Source organism: Meriones unguiculatus (genome assembly GCF_030254825.1).
Source record: "Meriones unguiculatus strain TT.TT164.6M chromosome X unlocalized genomic scaffold, Bangor_MerUng_6.1 ChrX_unordered_Scaffold_30, whole genome shotgun sequence".
Taxonomy (NCBI): Eukaryota; Metazoa; Chordata; class Mammalia; order Rodentia; family Muridae; genus Meriones; species Meriones unguiculatus.
The window spans coordinates 10,466,179-10,491,368 of record NW_026843706.1 but is presented as its reverse complement, the minus strand read 5'-3'; positions in this window follow the sequence as shown (position 1 = coordinate 10,491,368).

Genomic DNA, 25,190 nt, shown 5'->3' with positions numbered 1-25,190 from the left:
TGTGAACTGACAGACTAAGATCAGAAAGGAGAGGAGAACCTCCCCTATTACTGGACTTGGGGAGTGGCATGCAAGCAGAGGGAGGAGGGAGGGTGGGATTGGGATGGGAGGAGGGAGGGGCTTATGGGGGGATGCAGAATGAATAAAGTGTAATTGAAGAAAAATTTAAGAAAAAAGGGAAAAAATAAAAATAAAAAAATAATAGATGTTATGTCATTACTGCTCTAAAGGTTGGATTCATATCATTTTTAGGTTTATGTAAAGAGAGATAATGTCACACTGCTCTGGAAACTGCCTTATCCTTTTAAACATGAGACATTTTCAAGGGGGAAAAATGTTGATCATGCCTCTGTAAAAAAGACACAAGTGGCTTAAAGATGGCAAAGTATATGCCAACCTAGTTTAGTCCTAAAAACTCAAAAATTATATTCATATTTTTAAAAAAACAAAACTGTCCATCCCATATCAAAAAGGGGCCAAACCAAAGATAGCCAAAACCAATGTAAAAATCCAGGTACATGATGCCTAGGATATACTTAAATGCTAGGGGTAAGAGAGAGTTTATATGCTAATGCTAAGAGTTATATAGAATTCGGCTATAAAGCCGTAACTGCCCATCCTATATAAAAAAATAGTCACTATCAATGTAAAGCCCAGGTACAAGATGCCTAGGGATTGCTTAAATGTTAAAGATAAGAGGGAGTTTAAATAAAGTTTGGCTATAAAGGCATAACTGCCCATTCTATATAAACAAGGGGATAGGACAAATAGCTACAACATATATAAAAGTCTAGGGCTAAACCTCTAAACAGGTAAAAGATACCTACAATATGCTTATATTCTAAATTAAAAAGGAGTTTATATAAAGTTTACTTAAAACATGCATTTTCTATTGCTCAAGGCAACCAGCTTGTCTCTCTAATGGGAGGCTTCTCTAGGGAAATAGGTAGCAGGTTGGCCTAATACAACAGGCACGCAAGAGCCCAAAAAGATATTTTAATCTATCCAACATTTTTTTGATTTCAACATGATAACAATTGTATGTTCAATAATAATGGTAACTTATATTGTTGATCCCTTTACATGGGAACAACTCTAAAACTGACTGAGACATGAAATATGTCTCCAGAACTCCAAAAATACTTGGCCAATAAATTCTTGGCTATAATATCTTCAAAATGTATTATGCTAACCTTTTAACTAGTGTACATAAAATTGGCTTACAGTTTAGTTTCTTCTTGCACATCTCATATATTTATAATTTTAGAACTCTATAATGTTTGTGAGAAATTATATGTTTGCAGATAGATATGTTTAGATAGATATGCTAACCTCCAGTTTCTCCGGAATCCCCAAAACCTCCAGTACCTTCCCCTTCCTCTCCTACCCCAGCCTCTCAACCTCCAGCTCTCAGCAATCTCCACACCCTCCTGTGCCTTCTCCCTCCTCTCCTACCCCAGCCTCTCCTCCTACAGCTCAGCTGGAATCTTCACAACCTCTGGAACCTTCCCCCTCCCCTTCTACCCCCTCCTCTTCTCCTTCCTTTCTTCAAAATCCTTACTCTCTTCTCTGGCAACAGACTGTCCTCATGGCTTCACTCTGGCACCCACTTTCACCTCACCAGCAACTATTAGCCCCCCTGCTACCCATTCTCACTCGACAGCAAAGTCCACTCCCTCTACTAAGCAAAAACCATCCTCAACCCTTCCTTTGGGGGAAGAAGCTGGTGTAGACAGCTTAATTATCATGGTACCAGGGTAGGCCATCTCCTTTCTTGTGGACAATGGGACCACTTACTCAGTCCTAACGGAGTACTGGGGACCAACTTATCCTTGTAGTTCCTCTATTGTCAGGGTAGGGGGACAACCATGCCAGCCTTGCTGGACTTCACACTTAATTGTATTTTTAGGGGAGTTCCCTTGACTCATTCCTTTTTATTAATGCCAGCCTGTCCAGTTCTCCTAATGGAAAGTGACTTTTTAGCCAAAGTGGGAGCCTCTATTATTTCCTTTACTCTACCATTTCGCTTGACCCCAAGCTCATCAGCATCCTCTCTCTTCTTTCTCTTAGTTACCCTACCTACCAGTTCCAACACATCGCTTCCTTACCAGCCTCTCAAGTGGACCCACAAGTCTGGGATGTCCAAAACCTCTCTGTGGTGAGACACCATTCCCCTGTAGTCATTCAGCTACAGGACAACACCTGGTATATTGTTCAGGCTCAATACCCACTTCCTCTCAAGAGTCTTAGGGTACTTAAGCCTATAATCACTGACCTAAGGAAAAAAAAAAAAACTCCTTTGCCCCACTTCCTCTCCCTTTAACACCCCTATATTCGGGATTAAAAAGCCCAATGAAACCTATCCACTGGTTCAAGACCTCCGGCTTCTCAACTCTGCAGTCATCACCTTTAACCCTGTTGTAGCCAATCCTTATACCCTCCTCTCCACTATCCCCACAGTCACTTCCCATTTCTCAGTTCTGGATCTCAAGGATGCATTTTTCTCTATTCTTTAGACACCCAGTCACAAAATATCTTTGCCTTTACCTGGACTGACCCTGACACCCTGGTCTCTACTCAGCTTACCTGGACTGCTTTACCCCAGGGAATCCAGGAAAACGCACATCTTTATGGCCAAGCCCTAGCTTTTGATTTACTCTCCTTATCTCTCCTTAATCCAAAATTACACAGTATGTAGATGACCTTCTTCTTTGCAGTCCATCCCTACAATTTAGCCAAACTAACACTTCTGCTCTTCTAAATTTCCTATCCAGCAGGGGCTACCTGATCTCATCCTCCAAGGTCCAATTATCAACCTCTGAGGTCACTTACCTGGGACTAACATTAACCCCAACCCACAAGGGCATCACCCTAGACAGAAAAGACCTAATACAGTCTGGCAGTTCCCTCTAATAAAGAAGAAATCTTATTGTTTCTGGGAATGGCCAGTTTCTTATGGTCTTGGGTTCCCTACTTTACCCTTCTTGCCTGCCCCTTATATGAGTCAGTCTTAAGGCCCTTTGCATGAAACCCTTCTTAAACCCTAAGCCTTTTCAGGGGTTCTAACAGGCTCTTCTTGAGGCCCTGGCCTTACATCTTCCAGACCTGATGTGTCCCTTCTCCCTCTATGTAACAGAAAAAGAGGGATATGCCCTTGGAGCCCTGGGTCACCAATTGGGACCCTCCTTTGCACCTGTAGCATACCTATCAAAAAAAATTAGATCTGACAATGGAGGGATGGGCCCCCTGAATTTGTGCTCTAGCAGCTGCGGAGCTAATTATTCAAGAGTCAAAAAAAACCTAACTTTTGGGTCACCTATTATTGTCTTCTCTTCTTACAATCTGTCTCACCTTTTAACATACAAAGGTTTACAAAATTTACCTCCTTCCAGAGTCCTTTCCCACCAGGTGGAGCTAATAGAAGACTCTACCCTCACTTTCCAACCATGCCCACCTCTTAATATTTCAAGCCTTCTTTCTTGACCTAACTCTGACTATTCCCCATCTCGCTCTTGCACTGAAACTTTAGAGAAACTATTGCCCCACCCCTCATACATACAAGAGGGCACATTACCTCAGACTGCCTATACCTGGTATACAGATGGCAGCTCCTTTGTACACGAGAGAGTTCGAAAAGCGGGTTAAGCCATAATGTTGGATACTGAGGTGGTGTGAGGTACAAGCCCTTCCTGCCCACACCACTAATCAACAGGCCAATTACCCACGCTTTCCAATTACCCCATGGACAATCCCTTAATATCTATACAGATTCTAAATATGCTTTTCATATTCTTCTCTCCCATGCTGCCATCTGGAGAGAACATGGGTTACTTATAGCAAAGAAAGGATCTGTAATCAATGCAGGCCAAATTATGGCCATGCTAAAAGTCTCCCACCTTCAAACATCCATGGGAATACTCCACTGCCGGTCCCACCAGACAGAAGATTCCATGGTTTCCAAAGGGAATAGCTGGGCTGATGAGGCAGCTAAGGCCGAAGCCCTTAAAAGCCTAGACTCATCCCACTCACCACAAAACATCCTTACACTACAACCCAGATCTCCTTCGCCTTCTCCTGACAGTCTTCAGATCCTGTCCTATCTATATCAGCTCTTTCATCCTAACAGTCAAGCCTTGTCTAACTTCATCAGGGCTTACTTGCAGCCTACCTCTGAGGACTTCCACTTCCTAAAGACCATTACTGCTTCTTGTAAGATATGCCAGACCTCAGATCCTAACTCAGATCCTAACCCTTTCCCTACCCACCAGGCTAGAAGCTCTCTCCATGGGACTGACTGGCAACTTGATTTTACCCACATGCCAGCAGTCAAACGTGTCCGGTACCTCCTGGACTTGGTGGACACATTCTCAGGATGGGTGGAGGCTTTTCCCACTACTAACAAAAGAGCTCAGACACTTTCTGATCTCCTTCTCCAAGCAAGTGTCCCGTGTTTTGTAATTCTTCCCTCCCTCCAGTCTGACAATGGCCCTGAGTTCACTTCTCGGGTTTCCCAGACCTTATCTAAAGCCTTTAGCATTCCTTGATATTTTCATATCCCATACCAACAAAAGTCTTCAGGAACGATGGAACGAACTAATCAATCCCTAAAGAACACTCTTGTTAAACTATCACAAGAGTTTTACCTCCATTGGGTAAAACTCCTCCCCCTGGCTCTTTTCAGGCTACAAGCTCTCCCCCAAAAACCTCTATCTCACCTTTTGAGCTCATATATGGGAGACCATTCCTAACTCCTGGTCTTTCAGCGAAATCCTTGCCTCTCCCTGACTACCTACTTACTCCCTTACTCTTGTCATCTCCATTCTCCTCTTTGGGTCTTTACTAACCACTGTTTACACGGCCATATACTAACCCCTGTCCATCTCCTATTAACATTGGAGAACAGGTCCTTCTCTCCCTTCCAAACTTAAGTTCCTCTACTCTTTCTCCTAAATGGCAGGGTCCTTTCAAATTGATTGTGATTCCCACAGCTGCTAAGCTTGAGGCTTCCCTCACTGGATTCATCTATCCCACCTTAAGCCTTTCACCTCCTCTCCTCAAGATAATGCCCCTTTCTACATATCAACTCCAAAAGAACCCTGCTCCCTCAAGCTCCAAAAGATGCCAAGATCAACCACCTTGTCTCTAGTTCCAGAAAAATAAGGCCTCACCACAGGAGCTATGTTTGACCCTATTAAATTAAATATGTATTTTTCCTCCTCTTCCTCTTGCCGACTTCTGTTCAAGGTAATCCCTACGTATGGAGATTTGAGGTTCCAAGAAATCATCGTCTCTCCAAATAAGGTCAAGAAATTGTTCTATGGGAGGCTGTCAGAAGCCGTTTGAAATAGCCATCACCCCCACATCTATCCCTCCTCATTTATTTAATAGAATTTTTGTTTGCTTCCTCTTTGAGAAAACAAAGAATCATTGCAAAAAGTGGCCTGACAGGTATGGAGGCTGCCCATACTGGTCTTGCCAAATCCACAAACCAGCACAGAAGAAGCTCCTTCACCTGTACAAAAAGACCCTCTACTTATACATCCGAGAGTCATGGGATCCTAGATGGGAAGTAGGTGTCATTGGAAAACTCTATTGCAGATACACAACCAATCTACCCATAAGTACTATCCATATCCAGAGAAAATATGTCCCAATTACTCAATCCCTGGGGATGGGAGAAGTAGAAAAGATAATTAAACACTCCTGTAAGGTCACTACCTCTCTAACATCCTGTCTCCTAAATAATACAAATCGTTATTTCATCTCCTACTTCAGATTCTGACCTCAGCCTACAAGCTCCTTAATGTGACCCAACCAGGCCTTTTTAAAGCTTGTTGGCTGTGTATATCACAAAGGACCAACTCAGAGGTACCGCTGACAGCTTCTGCAGTGACTGTCAAGTAACCTCACTTCACCATTTACTAACTGCCCTGACTCTGAGGTTGCCACAACCCCCTACCTTTCTCATATCATCCCTTTGGTGTGGCAAGCTGTTTCAAGGCATCCAGGACACACTCTGTAAGAATGCTAAGTTCATTAGAATGTAATGAAACTATAATCCTTGATAACTCATCTCAACCCCAATGCCCTACTGCTAATAATATCTCAATTCTTTGTGGCACTCAGGTCTACCATCGTCTTCCTGCTCATTGGTCAGCAATTTGCACTCTGGTACTCCTCTTCCCTGATCTGGGGGTGATAAATGAAAAGGAGCCCCTACCCATCCCTGTCATGGACTCAAAAGCTGCCCAGCAGGATAAGAGGGCAATTCAAATCCTGCCCCTGCTGGTTGCTGCAGGAATCACGACAGCAACAGGAAGACTAGTCACCTCACTAACTTTGTATTATCAGCTTTCTTCCCAGTTCATCCAAAACCTTCAGCAAGAGACTCAGACAATACTAACCTTCCAAGGACAGATTGACTAGCTGGCAGAAGTAGTACTTAAAAACCAAGGCAGATTGGATCTCCTCACAGCTGAAGAACGTGGCCTTTGCATCTTCCTCCGGGAGGAATACAGTTTTTATGTTAACGATTCAGGTATAGTAAAAGACAAAATCAAACAACTCCATACAGATTTCCAAAATGAAAGGAACAGCTTGAGGCCTCTAGCTCTGGGGCCTTTGAGAGTCCCATATGGAAATGGATTCTGCCCCTTGTCACAACTCTCCTGCTCGTCTTTCTGCTTTTGCTTTTTTGCACCTTGCTTAATTAGCTTCCTCCCTACATTCTTCCAACAACAAATGCAAAAAATCTCTAACCAAAACATTAGTCAGTTACTCCTACAGGATTATCAACCTCTGCCCACAGATCCAGATGACAATGACCCCAACACTGGGGACCAGCTGTAGCATGAGAATGACAAGGCCCCTAAACAGCAGGAAGTAGTTTGAAGAGCAAAAGTAGTCCCTTTGCCCTATCCCAACCATGACCCCTTCCTAGCTCCTCACTTTTTAGTAAAACAAAAAGGGAGGAATGTTGGGATCCATAAGCAGGCATCTCTGGCTGACAAACCCGTTAAAGGTTAACTGGCATTCTTGAAGCCATGGAGAAGACCACCTCCTGGTCACCTGGAACCACCTGTGCATGCTCTGGGTCACCTTATAAGAGAACTGTCGGAGCTCCTCCCCTTCTCTTTCTCTTTTGCCTAGTCCAGAGATAATCTCTGGGATTATCTCTGGATTTCCCTTCCCCTAATAAAACTCCCACGTGGAACAGGTCTCCTGGTGTGATTTGTAAACCAGCCATGTAACTCTCATCCTGCCCGATTTCTAACACTATTTACTCTAGTAACTAATTTTCTTCCTTATCAAGTCTCTGATGCGGTTGAAGACCAAATAGTTATAGTGCCACACTTAAGCTTAAGTTGTTTAGAAGTTAATTCTTTCACATAGGTAATGCCAATTAAGGATAAAAGTTAATGTAGGTATAGAAATTTAAACTTGTCAATACAGATAAGATCATCAGATACTTTCTCCTAAGTTGCTAAATACACATGGACAGGACATTGCAAATGCAGATTTTAACGAACAATTTTCATAATTCCATAATTATAATTGGTTGAAAGAAAAGGAGTCTTTTATTGGACTTAAAGGGGGAAATGTTGGTATAATGTTCTTTGGAATGTATACACTTTACACTTTTTCATTCAAATGCTGATTTCTCTCCCCCACTCACTGGTTTCAACCCTGACATTGCATTGTGATGCTTGCATCACCTGTCTCAACTTTGTATAAACATGCCAAAATAAAGCAATCAGCCACAATGTTGTGCAATGGAAAGGAAACAGGAAGAGAGGAAGGAGCCAGAGGAGACAAAGGGAAGGAGAGAGCTGGGAGAGAGAGAGGGGGAGAGAGATCTTGGAATGACTTGGAGAGATGCACTGGACTTAAAAAATCACTAAAAGCAAGTATAATGTGGGAAATCTAAATGTGAGGTATCTATGAGGGCTTGGAGGTTCAGGATGGAGTAGCTATTGCCCAGCACTGTGTTTTAGGTTAATTACATAAATCATAGTCTCTGTGTGGTGATTTGGTCATACAGCGGTTTAGGACTAACAGCAGCTTTACTAAAAGATATATCAATAGTAAATGTTAATCAACACCTACAACAACTGACCTTTTCTTTGGCTAAGTTACAGGAACTGTTGTCCATACATGTATATCTTGTACATTGATCATATGCTGCTCACTTCCCTCACCTATTGTTCTATTTCATCACTTCCTTTTATCCTTGTCCTGGTCAATTTCCCCTTTCCCTCTCATATCTAACTGTACATCAGAGTTTTAGAGAGAGGTTTCAAATATTTCACACATTTATTTAATAACCTGTACTTTTACCAACCTGGAAATTCAACCTAGGGCTTCACGAATACTAAACGAACCTATTCCCTAGATGTGCTCTGTCTCTCCCTCCTTTTTTTTTTTTTCCCCAGAAGAGGTCACAAGGATTTCTCTGTTTAGGCTTGGCTGTCCTGCACTCACTTTGTAGACCCCCTTGAGTGCTGGCAGAGGTGTGTGACAACATATCTTGCTTCCCTTTGTAATTTTTAAAGTAGTTTAGTATATAAAAGTCTCAGGAAATCTTGTATATATGGTTCATGCTGAACAACACTTGCTGGGTGTGGCTACCCAAAATTATGATTCCTCTGACCCCTAGTTTCTAGTCATGGCTACTGTAAGCTTCATAGTGTTTCTACCTTTAGGCTCCATTTGACGCCCACATGCTGGGTTCTGGCTACCCTAAGCCTCATAGTGTCTCCAGATTATGGCTCCCTCTGACTCCCACATGCAGGGCAGAAGTACCTTAAACCTCTGATCATCACCCTCTGTCTCCCACGTGTAGGGCGTGGCTACCTTAAGCCTCTGATCACCTCCTACTTTTGGCCCACTCTGACTCCCACTTGCTAGGCAAGTCCACTTTAAGCCTCTGAAAACCTGTTTATGCCCTCCCCCACTCCCACGTGCTGGGCCTGGCTGCACAAAGCCTCACTGTATCACTTTCTTGAGGCTCCCTGAGACCGCCCACTATCCCGTGTTGGGCGTGGTCAGTTCTGTGACCTCCTGGCTTTTTACATTGTCTTATTTTTCTGGGGTGGGGGTTGCAGATGCCACCTCGTGCATTTAGAAACCTGAACAGAAGTGCAGGAGTCCCTTCTCTCATTCCAGTCAATAGGTTTTACTAAGCCCATTCATTTTAGGCTCAGAAGTCAATGCTTTTGTGCTCTTGATTCATCCCATTAATATGAGTGGTTTTAAGAAAACATTACGACATTTAAATTTCTCTTAAAAAAAAAATTAACTCCCAAGCCGGGCACAGTGGGGCACACCTGTAATCCTAGCATTCATGGAGGCAGAGGCAGGCGGATCTCTCTGAGTTCGAAGCCATCCTAGTCTACAAAGAGAGCTCAGGACAGCCAAGGCCCAAGGCTACACAGAGAAACCCTGTCTCGAAAAAATCAAAAAGAAAAAAAAAACAAAAAAACAAAAAAAAAAACAACAAACTCCCTATGTTGCTGGTGGTTAAGTCCGGTCTAACTCCTTAGCTTGTGCATTCTGCTCGGGGCATTTTGCACCCTAGTGGCCTTGTAGTTGGTTCGAGGTTCTCTTCGTACCCTTTAGAAGCGAAAGCTTTGCTTGAACTGTGATCGGGGAGGTCGCCATTTCCAGTATCAAGATTACTCCGTAAGCCCGAGGTCCCTGTCTTCTCCCAGAAACACGCAGCCCATGCTTTTCCAGAACAAGCCTATAGACCCCGGAGAGCAAGCACAGCTCCCGGGATTATGCCAGGGGTGTGCACTCCTTGGTGCACACTCAGGGTCCCTACCTTTTCTGCAGAACTCTTTCAGAACTTGCAGACAGACAGCCGAGAGCAGCACACACAGCCTTTCAGACACGGGCACTAAGACCCAGTTCCTCTCCGCCCCACAGGATGAGCCTTCATACCACATCCGGCCAGGGGCAGGCTCTGAAGATTGACAGCTCAACCAGGTTGCTATGGGACCCCACTCCATTGGAGGCTGCATGGGAGAGTCTGACTTCCTCACTATGCTCCCCTAAGACAACTAGCAAAATACTCATACACATAAAGTTCAGAAAATACCTTTAAGGAAATATGATAGTTTATTCTGGAGCCACTTTGAGTGCCCATGGCCTGGGAACAGTGATGTGCGTTACCCCAAATGTCATGTTCCTGTATGGACAAGGTTTCAAGAAGTTTTGAAAGGCAAATTTGAAATGCATTGGTAGGAACATCAGAGAGGCAGGTACAACAAGATGAGGGAAGCTTTTTTAATATGCCCCAGATGCTATCTGATGACATTCTCAGCTTTGGGTTAGTGGAAAATAGTGGTCTTTTAGTTAATAGAGTCCAAAAAGTTTCTATCAGTCACAAGCTATTGGTTCAGATACAGAGGAAGGCAAGTTCAGGAGGAGGGGAACTTGCCTAAAGTAACTAGTCTTCAGACCTGCAACATTCCAATCTCTCAACAGCACTGAAATTTCAATCAGCTGATGAGTCTGTGTGGACTGTTTCTTTTCAGGAATTAATCTTTCACAGCCAGACACATGGTCTCCCTGTTAGCTAAGCATCACAGCTTGTGCATTCAGGGGCTATATACAATTTATTAAATATTATAACGTCCCTTAGAGCTAGGAAGCCTCATTCATAGGAGGTGATGTAGATGAGGATACATAGTGGGCAGTACAGCAGTCTCCAAAAGAGAGAAACAGCAGGCAAAAGCCATTAAGAAAACATATCTTGGATCATATCACTAAAATTAGCCATAATGCTCCAGATCGGGATTAATTTTACATCCTCGGTATCGGGCATAGCATTTACATGTGATATAAGATTACTGTACTTAAAAGTAAGTAATCAAGAACACAGTTTAGTCTAATAGAGTAAAGGTAACAGATAAAACCAACATCTACAATAAACAAAATGTACATGTTTTTTAAAAGTTTGACAATATAGTTCTCCAGTATTTACAGTTATTTGTAGTCAATGAAATATCTTGCTATATACTGCAGTATTGTCTTTTATTATTAAAATATGGAAATGGATTATGCCCCTTGTCCCACCTCTCCTGCTCCTCTTTCTGCTTTTGCTTTTTTGCACCTTGCTTAATTAACTTCCTCCCTATATTCTTCCAACAACAAATGCAAAACTTCTCTAACCAAACCATTAGTAAGTTACTCCTACAGGATTATCAACCTGTGCCCACAGAACCAGATGACAATGACCTCGATGTTGGGGACCAGCTGTACCCAGAAAATGACAATGGCCCTAATCAGCAGGAAGTAGTTTGAAGAGCAAAAGTTGTCCCTGTGCCCTCCCCCAACCATCACTCCTTCCTAGCTCCTCACTTTTAAATAAAACAAAAAGGAAAGAATGTTATGGTCCATAAGCAGGCATCTCTTTGGCCAGCCCTAAGGGACCTGACAGACCAGTTAACTGGCATTTCTGAAGCCACTGAGAAGACCACCTGCTGGTCACCTGGAACCACCTGCTGCATGCTCTGGGTCACCTTATAAGAGATTTTGTGGAGCTCCTCCCACCCCTCTTTTTCTTTTTCCTCATCCAGAGAATCTCTCTGTGACCCCTTTCCCTTCCCAGAATGAACCCTCCACATGGATCCGGTCTCCTGTTGTGACTTGTGAACCTGCTACTTAGCTCTCATCTCTCACGATTTCTAACACTATTTACTCTAGTAACTACTTTTATTCTTTTTCAAGTCTCTGATGGGGTTGAAGACCAAATAGTTATAGTGCCACATTTAAGCTTAAGTTGTTTAGAAGTTAAGAAATCCTTTCACATAGATAATGCCAATTAAGGATAAAAGTTAATGTAGGTATAGAAATTTAAATATGTCAAAATAGATAGGATAATCAGATACTTTCTCCTAAGTTGCTAAATACACATGGATAGGACATTGCAAATGCAGATTTTAACAAACAGTTTTCATAATTCCATAATTATTATTGTATTGAAAGAAAAGGAGCCTTTTATGGGACTTTAAGGGGGAAACGTTGGTATACTGTTCTTTTGGAATGTATGTACTTTACCCTCGTTCACTCAAATGCTGATTTCTCTCCCCCACTCTCTGATTTCAACCCTGACATTGCATTGTGATCCTTATTCTAAGCATCACCTGTCTCAACTTTGTGTAAATATGCCAAAATATAGCCACCAGCCACAATGTTGTGCAATGGAAAGAAAACAGGAAGAGACGGAGCATCCAGAGGAGACAAAGGGTAAGAGAGAGCTGGGAGAGAGAGAGAGGGAGAGAGGTCTTGGAATGACTTGGAAAGATGCACTGGACTTAATATATCCCTAAAAGCAAGTATAATGTGGGAAATCTAAATGTGAGGAAACTATGAGGGCTTGGAGGTTCAGGATGGAGTAGCTATTGCCCAGCACTGTGTTTTAGGTTAATTACATAAATCATAGTCTCTGTGTGGTGATTTGGTCATACAGCAGTTTAGGACTAACAGCAGCTTTACTAAAAGATATATCAATAGTAAATGTTAATCAACACCTACAACAACTGACCTTTTCTTTGTCTAAGTTACAGGAACTGTTGTCCATACATGTATACCTTGTACATTGATCATATGCTGCTCACTTCCCTCACCTATTGTTCTATTTCATCACTTCCTTTTATCCTTGTCCTGGTCAATTTCCCCTTTCCCTCTCATATCTAACTGTTCATCAGAGGTTTAGAGAGAGGTTTCAAATATTCCACACATTTATTTAATAACCTGTGCTTTTACCAACCTGGAAATTTGACCTAGGGCTTCACGAATACTAAGCGAACCTATTCCCTAGATGTGCTCTGTCTCTCCCTCCTTTTTTTCCCCAGAAGAGGTCTCCAGGGTTTCTCTGTGTAGCCTTGGCTGTCCTGGACTCACTTTGCAGATCTGGCTGGAATTCACAGAGATCGACCTGCCTCTGCCCCTTTGAGTGCTGCCACAGGTGTCTGCCAACATGCCTTGCTTCCCTTTATAATTTTTAAAGCAGTTTAGAATAAAAAAGCCTCAGGGTGTCCTGTGTATATGGTTCATGCTGAACACCACTTGCTGGGTGTGGCTACCCTAAGCCTCATAGTGTCTCCAGATTATGGCTCCCTCTGACTCCCACATGCAGGGCAGAAGTACCTTAAACCTCTAGGCATCTGCTCCTTATGGCTCCCTCTGACTCCCACATGCAGGGTAGGCCTACCCTCAGCCTCTGAGATTCACCCTCTGTCTCCCACGTGTAGGGCATGGCTACCTTAAGCCTCTGATCACCTCCAATTTTGGCCCACTCTGACTCCCACTTGCTAGGCAAGTCCACTTTAAGCCTCTGATCACCTGTTTATGCCCTCCCCCACTCCAACATGCTGGGCCTGGCTGCACAAAGCCTCACTGTATCACTTTCTTGAGGCTCCCTGAGACCGCCCACTATCCCGTGTTGGGCGTGGTCAGTTCTGTGACTTCGTGGCTTTTTACATTGTCTTATTTTTCTGGGGTGGGGGTTGCAAATGCCACCTCGGGCATTTAGAAACCTGAACAGAAGTGCAGGAGTCCCTTCTCTCATTCCAGTCAATAAGTTTTACTTAGCCCACTCATTTTAAGCTCAGAAGTCAATGCTTTTGTGCTCTTGATTCATCCCATTAGTATGAGTGGTTTTAAGAAAACATTCCGAAGTTTAAATTTCTCTTAAAAAAAAAAAAAAAAAAAATAACTCCCAAGCCGGGCACAGTGGGGCACACCTGTAATCCTAGCATTCATGGAGGCAGAGGCTGGTAGATCTCTGTGAGTTCGAAGCCATCCTAGTCTACAAAGAGAGCTCAGGACAGCCAAGGCTACACAAAACCCTGTCTCGAAAAAATCAAAAAGAAAAAAAAAAAAAAAAAAAAAAAAAAAAAACAACAAACTCCCTATGTTGCTGGTGGTTAAGTCCGGTCCAACTCCTTAGCTTGTGCATTCTGCTCGGTGCATTTTGCAGCCTAGTGGACTTGTAGTTGGTTCGAGGTTCTCTTCGTACCCTTTAGAAGCGAAAGCTTTGCTTGAACTGTGATCAGGGAGGTCGCTATTTCCAGTATCAAGATTACTCCATAAGCCTGAGGTCCCTGTCTTCTCCCAGAAACACGCAGCCCACGCTTTTCCAGAACAAGCCTATAGACCCCGGAGAGCAAGCACAGCTCCCGGGGTTATGCCAGGGGTGTGCACTCCTTGGTGCACACTCAGGGTCCCTACCTTTTCTGCAGAACTCTTTCAGAACTTGCAGACAGACAGCCGAGAGCAGCACACACAGCCTTCGAGACACGGGCACTAAGACCCAGTTCCTCCCCGCCCCACAGGATGAGCCTTCATACCACATCCGGCCAGGGGCAAGCTCTGATGATTGACAGCGCCACCAGGTTGCTATGGGACCCCACTCCGTTGAAGGCAGCATGGGAGAGTCTGACTTTCTCACTATGCTCCCCTAAGACAACTAACCTTCCCCAACCCCCACACTTTCCTCAACCCAGTGCACATGGAACTCAATGCCTGAGCCTCTGAAACCCCCAGTGTAATTCATTCCCCATCCACCATGCTGTATCTCCATCACCTCCTTACACCAGCTGACTACCTCAACCCCCAACACACACTTTACATGCCCTGCCCCAGGTGGCATGCAAATCTTCTATTTGGAGCTGAGGTTCTCAGCTTTCAGGTATACATCTCTGCTTTCCTAGAAATGACCCCGGGGGGGGGGGGGGAGTGGTGGGGGGCGGTCCTGCAGGAAACAACAGTTACAAGGTCACAACCTCTGACTAGTACATTCTTTCACAACTTTCCTAATACTGTTAGGAAATACCTTTAATGCAGCTTCTAATACCTTTAATACAGTTTCTCACGGTGTGGTGACCCCAACCGTAAAACTATCTCATTGCTACTTCATAAGTGTAATTTTGCAACTGTTATGAATCTTAATATAAACATCTGATTTGCAGGTTATCTGAATATGACCCTGTGTAAGGGTTGTTTGACTCTCCAAAGGGGTCATGACCAACAGGTTGAGAACCACTGGTCTAGTAGCTCCCAACCAGGAACAGTGAATCTTGGGCTCTTGTCCTGTATGTACCCAAGTCTTCCAGCTACAAACATAACCCTGCCTTGCCTCAGTCCTTGGAGTCAAAGTCTAGCTACACTACAAAGGTTGGCAGCTTTGTCCTGGCCTCAAAGTGCTGTATCTCACTCTTTTCCAGATTGGACTCTCACAGCCAAGAAATGCCTGTTAAGGACCAGTCTCCACAGGAAGACACACCTTCTTGAGACCCTTCGGAGGTCATCTGTGCAAACTTTATATTGTGCCCCAGCTATGGTTTCTCGGGCCTGACAGCAGATCCTGGGTTCTGAGCCCACACTTTCTCTTTGGAGACAATTCCTTCCATTTCAAAGAGGGCCTCTCAGTTTGACTTTGGCTTCGATCGGGAACCTTTCCTTGCAGAACTGGAGCCCCACCTCTTAAAACCTATGAGTCTGTTTGCTGTGACACTACAGGCAGAAATGAGTTAAACCACAAACAGTCTGTTGGCTCAGCAGCATGGCTCCTGGTGTTCCTGGCATCTTCCCTTCTGATTCTAGGCCACTTGTTGCTAACACAGAACCCCCTCTCCTCATTATCTGAAGTGGAAGTCTAGTCATGCCCATTAGGTCCTGTTTCCCATCCCTCACATTTCCAGTCAGTAACTTGAGGGTTTTGAGGTAGCACTCTTTCTGTGACTTGTCCTCCTGTTCTGATTCCTGGTTCTTCTCACCTTTGTACCCATTAAAACCAAGCCTCTTGGTTCTTACAGGTCATGCTGTTTCATTCCCAACATCCTACAGGAGAAAAATGAAGGTTAGCTCATCCTTACAGGTCTGTCATGCCTAACAGTAGCTGTCAGTTTATAAAGCTTTGTTTTTAGTTTACCTTCGTCTTTCTGTGGGAATCCTAACAGTGGGGGAGGGTCTGTCTCAGACTCTTTACTGCTTTTGGGACCCTCTACCTCCAAGGGTTGCCTCTTCCAGCCTTAAGGCAAGGTGTGGTACCTAGACTTACTGTAACTTGACATGCCATGTTTGGTTGATATCCATGAGAAGCCTGCCCTTTTCTAAAGGGAAACAGAGAAGTGTATTGGGGGTGGGAGGTGGGGGTGGGGAAAGGACTGGGAGGAGGCAGGGTCTTTAGCTGCCATGAGAGGCAGGGTGATGTGGTCAAGATGTAATATATAAAAGTAGAAATAAATTTAAAAGTGGAATAAATAAATATCCACACAATATATACATATATGATATATATTAATCTTTTATATGTCGTATAATTAATCCAGTCCCATGTTTGTGGTTTAGTGATCACTGTGTCTTTCAAAAAAACCTTGATTGCTCTTTTCTAGCCCTGGTGTTCTATTTAATCATTCTGTTTCCTTTCTTTTGAGAAACCTTCCAGGTAGACGTTCTTGTGGAGTACATTAGTTTTGAGGATGCTTGGATTTTTAAAAAACCAGCAGTGTAGTAAGAATTCTAGGGAGCAAAACCATACTATCCTGTCAAATTCTAATTATGGCTACCATCTAACTATCTATCAAACCTGGGAATCTTTTGTCTCTGTATTTCTGCCACTCTCTTTTGGTCAGTGCTCTCAGTAGGTTCAAAAGCGGCTACATAGCATGTTTCTATAATGACTCCTAGGCATAATAATAGGTTTGTGCTAATGTCTGAATTATATAATGATGAACACATTTTTCAGTAATAAATCATGTAAGGGTAACATTTTTATTCTATGTCTTAAAGCTTTTCTAGAAATTATAGTTGGGAACTTCTAATGTCCCCCAGAGTAGTTCTATCACATAGTAAAACTTGACAACAGGAGACAGACAACACAAGGCCAGGGTTCAAATTAAGAGGTGGTTGGAACCCACCTGTTGTAGTTTGTTTGTTTGTTTGTTTGTTTGTTTGTTTGTTTTTATTTGTGTACATATGATAAAACACCTCACAGACAGGGTAACCTATTCCTATTAAACTAGGAGAATGGAAAGTTCAGGTAAAGCCTGTGCTACATAATAATTTTAAAGCCAGCCTCATCTGAGAACACCTGTTGTAGACCAACCCCACTGCTACTGTTTGAGTTTGGGCAGAAGCCTAAATGATGTCATGATGAGTATATATTTTCAGTAATAATTCATGCACAATAACATTTGCTTGCATGTGTTAAAAACAACAGTAAATGCACAACATAGAGCAGGGGTTCAAAATTTATAGGTGGCTTTCAAGTCACCTTTTTTATTATGTGTATACAAACATAACCAAAACAACTTTTAGGCAGTGTAGCTTATTCCTGTTATGCCAAGACAATGAAAATTTTAGATCAAGTCTAAACTAAATAAAAATTTCAGTGTCAACCTCACTTGAGAACACCTGGTGTAGATCAAACTCCAAAATAAATAAATAGATAGATAGATAGATAGATAGATAGATAGATAGATAGATAGATAAAAAAGAAAAATACAGGGTGCTATAGAAAGTGCTATAAACTCATATTTATACTTTCATTTTGTTAGCCTGATTTATTAGTGTTGCTTCTTAAGCTTGTATTTTTTTTTGGGGGGGGAAGAGGTTTTTTATTAATTACAGTTTATTCACTTTGTATCCCCCCATAAGCCCCTCCCTCCTCTCCTCCTGAACCCACCCTCCCTCCCCCTTCTTCACACATGCCCCAAGTCCACTGAAAGGGGAGGGCCTCCTCTCCTTCCTTCTGATTTTAGTCTATCAGATCACATCAGGAGTGGCTGCATTGTCATCTTCCTCCCTCTTCTCCTCCCATGCCCCTCTCCTAAATCTAAGGAAGAATAAAGACTCTGGGTAAGATGCTCAATCCTCATTCATAAAGGCAAATGGGATAGGCCTCAGGAGATGGAGAAAACAGGGAACTGGACCGAAGAATACCACAGAGTGTCTCTGAAAGACTTTCCTGTATATCTCTAAGGGATTTATTAATTAACTCTTTAAAAGCTTCTATCATCTTAAGAAGATTAGATTTTAGGTCATTCTCTTGCTCTTCAGATGTATTAGAATGTTCAAGGCTTGTTATTATAGGATAACTGCACTTTGATGCTGCCATATTAACCTGGGTTTTGTTGACTGTGTTTTTACCCTGGTCTTTAGCCATCTGGTTGTTCTTGGTGTTGGCAAGCCTGGTTGTACCTGATGGCAGTAGACCTCTGGGATTACAAATAGAGCCAGTAGTCCCTCCTGGTTGCTGGTTTCTGTTAGTCCCTGATGAATGCAGTCTCTGGTAATCCCTGATGGCTGCTCTCTCTGGGACTTCAGATAGAGCTGGGACCTGGTAATCCCTGGTGGTTGCTATCTCTGGGATTTAAGGTAGAGCCTCAAGATAGGAAATGGTATGCCCATGAAGGGCATGGGACAAGTCTCACCCCATGCTGGGTTTGCCAGGAGGAGTCTAGTGAGGGATTGGGAGAGGTGTCTCACCTGGTCATTCCTGATGGCTACCAGTCTTTGTGATTTCAGGAGGAGCTAGGGCCCATACAAAATATTTTTATCATAGACTTTTCCCTCACCCAAGCCCCCCACTGCACTACCAGTTCAGCTTTACCTTTACACACACACACACACACACACACACACACACTCACTCACAATGGAACTGTTCTGCATACTCTTGAGCAAAGTTGAAACATTTTTAAACCTTATGAGTATATGTGACTAGATTATTTTAAATCTCTTCATGGACACAAACATTTTTCGTTTGTTCCATGGAGAAGTTCACAGAAAAGAACTTTAAAGTGGCTACAGAAATGGCTCAAGTGATTAAGTGACACTGAAATTTGGATTGTGGCACCAACATAAATATCTGGTAGGTATGGTAGCCAGTCAGTTATTCCAGTGTTTAAAAGGCAGAAAGGAGAATCTCAGAGCAAATTGCCTTGCAAGACTAGCCAATATTAGAGATCTCCAGTTAAAAATAAGGTAGAGAGTAATCTAGGAAGACTCCTAATATTAAGTTTGAGCCTTCACACTCAAAAGTACACATATCCATGCATAACTTCATACACACATGCATGCACACACACACACTGTCTATAATGGTCTTATGTATACCATTCAAAGACTCTGTAAACCTTCACACTGTTGCAGTTTAAATTTAAAATATCTCCAGTAAACTCAAATCTTATACAGCTGGTCCCAAATTTGTAGTGCTACTTTGAAAGCTGTGGACCTTTAAAAAGATGGCTGCTGTCTGGTAAAAGTAGGTCACTCTGGACAGTTATTTAAAGATTCTATAAGCTCCTGCTTTCAAGCTTAAACCTGCTTCTTAGCCTGTTCCATGTGGACACCCACTAGTACATGCTCCTGATACCATGGACTATTTTTTTTGTCATATCTGTGTCACAGAAATGAAAAAAAGAAAATAGTATACAGATTAACACATATTTGACATTAAATAAGTCATTAAAATTCGATACATTTTTTAACTGTTTAAATAATTCCTACTTTTTTCTTCCATATTACGCCAATATGAAACAGTTCCTGAATCTCAATTTCATCTTGGACAAGAGACGTTTGTTCCTTTGAAATTTAATTATCTTGACTTATAAACTCAGAAGGTTGAAAGGCTTAACATGGTGTGGCATTGCATAATATTCATTTTTTAAATTTCATACTAAGGCAGGTTCAATCTCTTTTGTGGATTTCCATATCCCAAGTTAAACCAGAAATCTTAGTTTCATCATCATTAAGCAAAAATGTAAATATATCCCTAAACCAGAGCTACATTTGGGAATTGCATATTAAAGACAAAGCAATAAAAGTTGTTGACTGAAAAGATTGGGTCTTCATAGGTGTATGACACTTTTGGGCTGAGAAAAATCCTGAAAACAAATAGCCGCCTCTGGCAGTAATGAAAAATACATCCAGTCATCACAGGTTGTCTGCCATGAAAAGATTAAGGATTTTTAGATATTAATGCGTTTGCAATTCAGATGTATACTATAACCTGTAGAAAAATTTCAAGAGACCATATTTTATTCTCCCCTCTTTATGAAAGAGTATTTTGTTGCTTTATTGTCTTATTTAATATATGTTGTGTTACATACCAAAACCATTTTTGTTCTATGGGTAAGGAATTAAAACAGAAAATGTGTTTCATAAGTTATACTAAATAACTGATTTAAAAAACAAAGAAACACAAATATGCTCATATTTGTCTTCAATGAAACAAAAAATCTAGTTATTTTTTATTCAATTCAACTAGTTTGACTAATTATTTTCTTAGATATTTGGGCAAATAATTAATAGATTTCCCCAAGCACTGAGGGCTTTTTCTTTGTATATTCTCAATGTGATTACCATATTTCTATGGAGACCTCAACAATTTCCTCTTTGCTTCTGTGGATGTCAGTTCAAGGAGAAAACTTGCCCTGAAGTGTGCTTGAGTACAGATATTTACAAATCCAAAATATCAAGGCAAGAGTCTCAATTACATATAGTCTGTAGCAATTGAAAGGAGCCTAATTGCCTAAAAAAAGTCAATTATTTTGAGTTATTTCTCTATGCGTAATGTGTTGAAATTTAATATTATGTTATGTAGTATCAAAGTTATAAGCTTTTCAAGTATCATCAATACACCTGATAGTAGAACATTTGTATTGCTTACCATGAAAAGGGAGATCACCACAATGACAGAAGCTTGCTCTCATCTTATAGGGGTATAAATTTGGTTGTAATATTTTTTTAAAGATGTTCAAGTTTCTCTAACATTGTCCTTCAATGAGGGGGATATTAAGATTCAGTAAGGAAAGTTATATACTTGTTTAGAACATTGTATATAATGTACATATTTGCCCAGACTCAGAGGTAGCAAGGCCCACAACTAGAATTTAAGCCTGCATATCTTGACTCCAGAGTTGATTCTTTGAACAAACTATGTTTTTCCTCTCATGGTAACATGTCACATGTGTACATGTACAGAAAAATTACATATTTTATAATTTCCTCCTTTAAAAAAATCACATCTTAAATATAACTCTTCAGGCTTCGCCTTTCTCTTTCTTTCTTTCTTTCTTTCTTTCTTTCTTTCTTTCTTTCTTTCTTTCTTTCTTTCTTTCTTTCTTTTCTTCACCTTTTTAAGTATTCCACTTTATCCTTAAATGAATGTCCTTAAAGTTGTAGGCATGTATTTGCACTTGAGGTAGCAAATAGAAAGCTAGAGTTCCCAAGTAAAGAAAGCATTAGAGGCATAGGCTTCCTTAACCAAGGATATTCTTGGCCATTAGCAGGGAAAGTAGTGTTGATGACTTCATAGCATCTACTGCTTACTGGATGAATCTTAGTAGGAAAAGATTTCCACTGATGAATCAAAAAAGAGTTTTTCAAAATTATGACAGTAAAAATTCACATGGACAAATAAAAGCAGCACTACTTTGCAATAAGGAATGACAGACAGGTGGCACTTGAGATCAATCCTTGCCACATTCACCATGTTCTTTCAGGGACAGAGGAGTGTTATGTGTGACAGCCAACCAGAACAGAGAAACAGTGATCAGACACGATTCTCAAGTCTATTAGCAGTAAGACAGTGACAACAATCACTGTGTGATATTGGTTGAAGGAGGGAATTACTAAGAGATATTGGCAATTGGTATGACTGAAAGTAAGTATATTCCTGTTTTGCCAGGCTAGTACTTGAATATTCCTTAATGACCCACAAGAAGATGACAAATGTTTGGGGAAAAAGGACTTTATAGAGAATTTAAACTTCAATGTTTTTTACAGTAGGAAATTAGAGTTACTTTTATTTTTCTACTAATGAAAGTTTAGCCTCAAAATGTATGCTCACAGCCACTCTAAAGCTAAGGCCAGTAGGTGGGAAAAAGAAAGAAGGGAGTAGAGGGGGGACGAAATTTAGGGGAGTAAAAGAGAAGACATGGTGGCAGAGAAGGGAAAAGAGAGGCAGAATGATTCTAAGTCTGTATAGTTACATCTAAGTTACCTTTGCTTTAAGAATTGACACAACTTACAGCAATGCAAGGGATCCTTAATAAAGAACACTCCAGCATTTTCTTCATTCTGAATTACAAATGCTCTGCAAATGCTGGAAAAACGTTTGGCTAGGCTAACTTAATAATACTCTTGATGAGAAATAAAATGCCCCCGGAGCTAATTAATGTAATCTTTAAAATATATAAATCCAATGGTGAGCTCAAGTAATTGTAATTGAAATGTGGGTCCTGCCAAAACTGAGAACATTAAAGTTCAGAAAACTCTGTTAATATATTTAAATTGAAATAACAACAAAAAAGTAAACAAAAACCAATTAACTTCTGGAAACAGAGTTTGATATTTAGAATAGGGAGATCAAATTATGCACATATCAAATTAGCAGTTTGAATTAAGATGGTCTTGCCCAGCTGCCTTTCAAAACTTCCTCTTACTTGGACTAAAGTTTATTGAAGCAAGATATTTTAAATGACACACTTGTGTTCCTTAAGAGTTCCAAATTGGGGTCATAAAAATCCTTCAAGGAATCTTTAGTAGCTTAGAGGTAACTGAAGAAAAGGAAGGAGTTTATAATCATATTGCAAATCTTTTGGAGACTTATATAGATACATATACATAGAAATACATACACAAGTCAGTGATAGAATATGAGATTGATATACAAAATATGTATATGCACTTGTTCACACAGTCCCTATTTTGTCACTTTTTCATATTAGCAAATAGTTCAACAATTCCTTCTAAAATATATTAGAGTAGTTGGCTATATGATACCATCTTAAATCTTTTAGAATATATATTTCTGTATGATACCTTAAAATCTGGTACATTCAGATAGTGTAGTAGAAAAACAAAACCAGCCAAAATTAGTTTTATTTTGTTTTATTTTAAACCTGAACTGACCCCTACTTAACTAACTATTTGCAGATGATATGATAGTATACCTGAGTGACCCCAAACAGCTGATAAACACCTTCAGCAAAGTGGCCAGATACAAAATTAACTAAAAAAAGAAAAAAAAATCATTAGCCCTCCTGCATACAAAAGACAAAGGGACTGAGAAAGAAATTAGGGGAACAACACTCTTAAAAATAGCCACAAATTAGATAAAGTACCTTGATGTAACCCTAACCAAGCAAGTCAAAGACTTGTATGAAAAAAAATTCAAGTCGCTGAAGAAAGAATTAGAAGAAGATAGCAGAAGATGGAAAGATCTTCCAGGCTCATGGCTTGGCAGGATTAGCATAGCAAAAATGACCATCTTACCAAAAGCAATGTACAGATTCAATACAATTCCCATCAAATTACCAACACAATTCTTTACAGACCTTGAAAGAAAAAATCTCAACTTCATATGGAATAACAAGAAACCCAGAATTGCTAAAACAATCCTGTACAATAACAGATCTTCTGGAGGTATCTCCATCCCTGATCTTAAGCTGTACTATAGAGCAGCAGTAATAAAAACCACATGGTACTGGCATAGAAACAGAATGGTGGATCAATGGAACTGAACAGAACACCCAGAAATAAACCCACACACTTATGGACACCTGATCTTTGACAAAGATGCCAAAATCATACAATGGAAAAAAGACAGCATCTTCAACATATGATGCTGGTCTAACTGGATATCTACATGTAGAAAAATGCAAATAGATCCATACTTATCACCTTGCACAAAACTAAAGTCCAAGTGGATCAAAGAACTCAACATAAAACCAGACACATTAAATCGCTTAGAAGAAAAACTGGGAAGGAGCCTAGAATTCATTGGTACAGGAAACAACTTCCTAAACAGAACACCAACAGCACAGGCTCTAAGAGCAACAATCAATAAATGGGACCTCATGAAACTGAAAAGCTTCTGAAAAGCAAAGGACACTGTCGTCAGAACAAAACGACTGCCTACAGATTGGGAAAGGATCTTCACCAACCCTCTATCTGATAGAGGACTAATATCCAGCATATATAAAGAACTAAAGAAGCTGAAAAGCAACAAACCAAGTAATCCAATTAAAAAATGGGGAGCAGAGCTAAACAGAGAATTCTCAATAGAGGAATATCGAATGGCAGAGAAACACTTAAAGAAAGAAATGCTCAACTTCATTAGCCATCAGGGAAGTGCAAATCAAAAGAACCCTGAGATTTCACCTTACACCCATCAGAATGGCCAAGATGAAAACCTCAAGTGACAACACATGCTTGAGAGGCTGTGGAGAAAGGGGAACCCTCCTCCACTGCTGGTGGGAATGTAAACTTGTACAACCACTCTGGAAATCAATCTGGCGCTTTCTCAGACAACTAGGAATAGAGATTCCTCAAGATCCAGCCATACTACTCCTAGGCATATATCCAAAAGAGGCTCAAGTACACAATAAGGACATTTGCTTAACCATGTTTGTAGCAGCTTTATTTGTAATAGCCGGAAGCTGGAAACAGCCCAGATGCCCCTCAACTGAAGAATGGATGCAGATATTGTGGTACATCTACAAAATGGAATATTACTCAGCAATGAAAAACAAGGAAATCATGAATTTGCAGGTAAATTGTGGGAACGGGAAAGGATCATCCTGAGTGAGCTGTCGCAGAAGCAGAAAGACACACAGGGAATATACTCACTCATATAGACATATAATATAGTATAAACCTACTAAAATCTGTACACCTAAAGAAACTAATCAAGAGGGAGGACTCTGACTAAAATGCTCAATCCCCATTCTGAAAGGCAAAGAGGATGAACATCAGAAGAAGAAGAAAACAGGAAACAACCTAGGAACCTGCCACAGAGGGCCTCTGAAAGGCTCTGCCCTGCAGACTATCAAAGCAGATGCTGAGACTTATAGCCAACATTTGGGCAGAGTGCATGAAGTGTTATGAAAGAAGTGGGAAACAGTAAGATCTGGAGAGGTCAGGAACTCCACAAGGAGAGCAACAGAAACAGAAAATTTGAACACAGGGGTCTTTCCAGAGACTCATATTCCAACCTAGTACCATGTGTGGAGATAATCTAGAACCCCTGCACAGATGTAGCCCATGGCAGTTCTGTGTCCAAGTGGGTTCCATAGTAATGGGAACAGTGACTGCCTCTGACATAATTTGATTGGCCTGCTCTTTGATCACCTCCCCCTGAGGGGAGAGCAGCCTTACCAGGCCACAGAAGA